Here is a 5,634-nt window from a genome sequence, read left to right on the forward strand (position 1 = left end):
CCGAGGCATGCCAACGGGCATATGAAGAATTGAAAAAGGCTCTAACAACAGCACCAATTCTACAAGCCCCAGATTGGACTATTACCTTCCACGTGCACATCGATGCTTCTAAGTTTGCCGTGGGGGCAGTGTTGTGCCAACCTGGTGAGCATAACTTAGATTACCCAGTGAGCTTTGCTAGCAGACAACTCACTGAGACGGAGATGAATTATTCGACAACAGAAAGGGAGGGATTAGCCATGGTGTTCGCCGTGAAGAAATTCTGGCATTATCTATTGGCCACACCTTTCATCTTCTTCGTGGACCATCAAGCCCTGCTCTATTTAGTGAACAAACCTTGTGCTACAGGACGCATAGCTCGATGGCTCCTCCTGCTCCTAGAGTTCGACTTCTCTGTGGTGGTATGAAAGGGAAAACAACATTACATGGCTGATCACATGTCCCGCATACCCACAGGAGAAGCCACTGGACAAGGCATCATTGACGAGTTACCTGACGCCCACTTATTCCACCTGTCCAGTGAGAGAGATCTATTTAAGGCTGATCTAATGCCATACTGGGCAGACGACATAGTCCAAGTGCTCGAGCACGGACTACCTGAGTGACCAATAGAGAAGGCACGACTTAAGCGCTTGATCCTGAAGATCCAGCCCTACCAACTGATTGCAGGTCAACTCTATAGGCTGAGGCAAGACAGATTGCTGCGTAGGTGCATGTGTGAGCATGAGATGCACGATGTGCTCTCGAAGGTGCACAGCGGCATTGCGGGAGGACACTTTAGCAGAGACACGACAGCACGGAAGGTGCTGCAGTCTCAACTATGGTGGCCCACGCTTTTTCGCGACGCCACGCGATTCGTCAAGCATTGTGACGAGTGCCAACAGACAAAAGCCCCGATTCGTAAAGATCAAATGGAGTTGACCCCAATCATTGCTCGCCAACCCTTCGAAAAATGGGGAATTGACTTCATAGGACCCATCAGTCCTGCGGCACAGTACACTCACAAGCCAAGTACATTGTAGTGGCCACAGATTACCTCACAAAATGGGCAAAGGCAAGAGCCACACGAAAAAACGATGCTAGGACGATCGCCAAGTTCTTATGGGAGCAAGTGATCTCACGCTTCGGTTGCCCCATCGAACTGGTTAGCGACCAAGGCACACACTTCATCAACGAAGTGATAGCACATCTCCTATCCACCTTTCTCATCATCCATCGCAAATCCTCACCATACTACCCTCATGCTAATGGCCAGGCAGAATCAACTAACAAAATTCTTATCAACGTCCTAACTAAAGTAGTCTCAGCCTCACGAAGCGATTGGGACAACAAGTTGATGGCAGCCTTGTGGGCCTACCGCACAGCTTATAAAATGGCTGTTGGCCAAATCCCCTTTAGGCTGACCTATGGGACTGAAGCAATTCTACCATTAGAATTCTTCGTCCCTAGCCTGAGAATAGCACTCCAAGAACGATGGGAAGGGAAGGAAGCATGGACGCAATGCCTGGTCAAGCTGGAACGCCTATCAGAGACTTGTCTTCTAGCCACCCACGCGCTTATCTGCGAGAAAGCCCGACGCAAGAGCTGATTTGACAAGCATGTCAAGCAGCACGCGTTTGAGCAGGGTGACTTAGTGCTCCTCTACTCAGTTAAAGGACATAAGCAAAAGATGAAATTCAGAGGTAGAGTGCATGTGGTAGACTAGGTGTATGGGTGTGTGATATATTTAGGAATTACAAAATGCAATTAGGGAGTGCCAATGTGGATGCCAAAGAGTATATGTCTATTCAAATATGTAACCTAAGATTTATGTGTAGAGGAGGGGGGTTCAAGCACCCACTCACATCCAATTATTTTGTTTTGTTGTGAATGTACATTGAGTGAGGGGGAGGGGGAGTCAAAGGCACATACCATGGTGGGTGGTGGATTTAAAAGAATTAATGTTCCATAGGTGGCACATATGAGAGAGAGAGAGAGAGAGAGAGAGAGAGAGAGAGAGAGAGAGAGAGAGAGAGAGAGAGAGAGAGAGAGAGAGAGAGAGAGAGAGAGAGAGCTCTTTGAGTCTCTACCAACACTAAGATAAGAGAGAGAAATGAATTATTTAATAAAGAAAAGCAAAAGAAAGGAAAAAGACACGGAGAGAGAGAGAGAGAGAGAGAGATGAATTATTTAAGATCGACAAACTTGCGAAGCTTGAAAGTTTATGCCTTGCTCGCTTCACATTTTTGTGAGCAAAGGGAAACAATTGTGCTTGTGCTATCATATAGTTGCCTTCCCTTTGCTTACAAAAATCAATCAAACAATGTGCTTCACACATCACATTAGGCTGAAAACACACTGCACATTTTAAAGGGTTTCAAATGGCCTTAAATAATCAAGGATGTTACCTTAAATGCATTCATCAAACTTTTAAAGCATGAGAGAGAGAGAGAGAGAGAGAGAGAGGCTGTTGAGACCTACTCATGCAATATTCTACATTGATTGAAATGCAATCCTCCCACTTGCACATACACATAGACATACACATGTATACATGTGTGTGTGTATATGTGCGTGCACACATGTGCATATATATAGAGAGAGAAGAGAGAGCATTCCAAAGTTAGTCAAGATTGGTAAAAAGAACAAGCTAATGTTGAAGAAGGACTAGGTCAAGTGCTTTTGGAGAGGATCCATGTTGCGTCTTCTAAGAAGACAAAAATGTCACAACAAGGTCATGACATGATATCCAAGCTTCACAAGGGATAATCTACATCAACATTAGTGAGATTAAATGATACCATCTAGAGAGAGCTTCAATCCAATCTACCTCATCTACCAAACATAGTGCGCAACCTTATGAGATGTTGCCACATATTAGATGGACCAATGTACACACTCTCCCACAACATTGCCCACACCAATGTATCCACACACATGCCATTCGTCCATATGTTATGCACATATAGATCTTAGTTGATTTCATCACACACACACACATACACACGCATATATGCACATATATCCCCACCTCCACTTTTTTCTCACTAAAATACACCCACATGCACATGCACACACATATACACAGAGATCACTATGAATACATTTATATTATTCATTTATTCTTAATTGGTATATACACACTTTCATTCCTAGAATGTGAAAACACATATACTTACACACAGAAAATGTTGTTGCAGAGTTCCTTTTTTCAGGCTTGCCATGGAAGTTCAAAAATCTTTTGGCCCCAACTCCATCTATTGAGGGTTTCCTAGGAATACTATTCCAATTTTTGGATCTTTGAGGATTTGCTTTGATCACAACATTACCCTCGTGGAGCTCAATGTTTGATAGAATCTTCTTAATAACCCTAATAGCATCATGCTTGGCCTTTTGGGATTGTAATTTCCATGTAAATCCAATGTGGATGTGCATAATTTCTCTACTATCCTACACAAAGCGTGCAATGTGCACATGTGGACGTGTGATAAAGGGATATCTAGAATGGCTTGAAAATTTGGATCTTTGGTGTGTTTATCATGCATCTTGTTCCAACTAGTAGCATTGCACTCCTTGGCAATGGCCATACAATAAATGCAAGGCCTTTTAGAAGTAGAACCTCTTGACATTTTATACATGCAATTTAGTGTCTTTAAATCTACGACCATGTGCCATTCCACTTTATATTGCCCAAACCCTTCAACAATTAGTTCCTCCCCTACTTGTTGAGCACTCACCACCTCGGGTATAATTGAAACACCCAATGCAACATGTTAAAATCTTCTATGTCAACCTAAAATGCTCCAACCACCAAATGTCTTGCTTTGATTGCATGTTGAAGTGCATTAAGCCCTCCATGCCTTTATCATCCTTGCCACCTAGCTGAAGAGCCCTATTCATCAAGGTAATGGAAACTCCCTTCATGTTCTCATCCTTAATAATCTTTGTTTCATCTATCTTTATAACAAAAATGACACCTCCATTTGCTATTGTATGCTCTAACATATAAAACTTGATTATAGCTCTCTAAAAGTCATTAGGTCAAAGAATATGTTGTTACAACTATCATATTTTAGCACTCTTTTCTTTCAAGGATAGCTATCTATGATATGAAAGGGTTCACCAAGGACTTCCAAGACTCTTTGGTTGATGTTGTATCTTGTTTGTTGAATGGAAGATTGCTTTGGAAGTAGAGATCCCTTTATCCTTTTCTTTTTCAATGTCTCTTATATGACTTTGAAGAGTTGAGTGCAGCTTTGCCACTAATCCCAATTTTATCCAAGGTGCTTTGGATGTCCTCTTTGTCTGGGCAATACCTTTGCAAGAACTTTCCAATGCATTGTTCATTGGCCTTCCTAAACCTCTTCTCGGTCAATATGTTCCCTCTATCTTTGGGAGGAATGATGTTGTTGTAGGCTTGTGATGCTTTCTCCACATTCCTCATTACTATGTTCAAATGGAGAATGGCCCTCTTGGTGACAACAAAAAGCACACATATGGGCATGGATCAGTAATGCATCCATTTTGAGCATAAGCTAGAAGCCCTTAATTACCATCTCCAATAAACCTCAACAATGAGGAATATGAAGAGAATGTAGGGTGCTTCTTGTCGTAGGATCCACAAGATACAAGGTGCTATCAGTCCATAAATTCTTTCTACCCTCTCATCTCATTACTTTTAACATACTTGTTGCTGTGTGACTAGACACCTTGTTTCTTTTATGAACAAGTACATACTAATCATCCATAGCAATATGGAGGTGGTATGGATGTTTGTGATTATCCATGCCTGTAATCAAGTTATAAAGAGGTGATCCAAGCTTGCAATGGAAGTGCTTCATAGTCCCCTAAAATGAAAATTTGAAAAAGAAGAGTGAATATTTTGAGAGAACCATTGACTCTTGAAGGGAAGTTTCTAAGTGGTTGTGAGGCATTGAAGATGACTAGTGCATAGGATACCTTCGAGATTCATTGTCAATGAATGATAGACAACAAAAGTACCAAGGTACAAAAGGGAAAACATTCTCAAAAAGGATAAATTTTTAAATTAAATTTTGTTTACTTTTTGACCAATAATATTTTTATAAATTGCATTGTATTTTCTCTCTCCTCAATTCCTAATAGGGCCAAAAAGTGATCTCAAATCTTCCCTAATGATTTTTTATCTAGTAATTGGCCAACCTATTTTGTGGTAGGATAACTCATTTATTTTTGTCTATAAAAGGAGGGAGTGTGGCCACATTCTATTATCCATTCTTGTACTTGTAAATTTGTGGTGTGGAGAGAGGGATCTTGTGAAGAGTGTGAGCTAGCACTCAACCATTGTACTCTTGTCATATTGGATTTCTATTCCTAGTTACATATTGTTTCTTTGACCTTATGTATTTTATTCCAGTGTGTGTTTTGCTCTTCTAATATGATATCAAATGTTTAAGATTTATTGATGGAGATATTTTGCAAGAAATTTGCTTCTAATTGTTGTTGCTAATAAGTCGAGATAACAATATTGGTCTTGTGTTTTTAATGCCACTGTATTGTGTGATCTCATGTGTCGTGGTTGTGTGCTTTTGACATTGCATTACATGGTGATGTCTTTGTGTGATGCTTGGTGTCGATGTTGATTTGAGGGTTGCTTACCGAGATACTATAGAAGAT

The sequence above is a fragment of the Lygodium microphyllum genome, chromosome 4, assembly GCF_053477565.2.
Source record: "Lygodium microphyllum isolate KBCC chromosome 4, Lygodium_microphyllum_v1.1.10, whole genome shotgun sequence".
Taxonomy (NCBI): domain Eukaryota; kingdom Viridiplantae; phylum Streptophyta; class Polypodiopsida; order Schizaeales; family Lygodiaceae; genus Lygodium; species Lygodium microphyllum.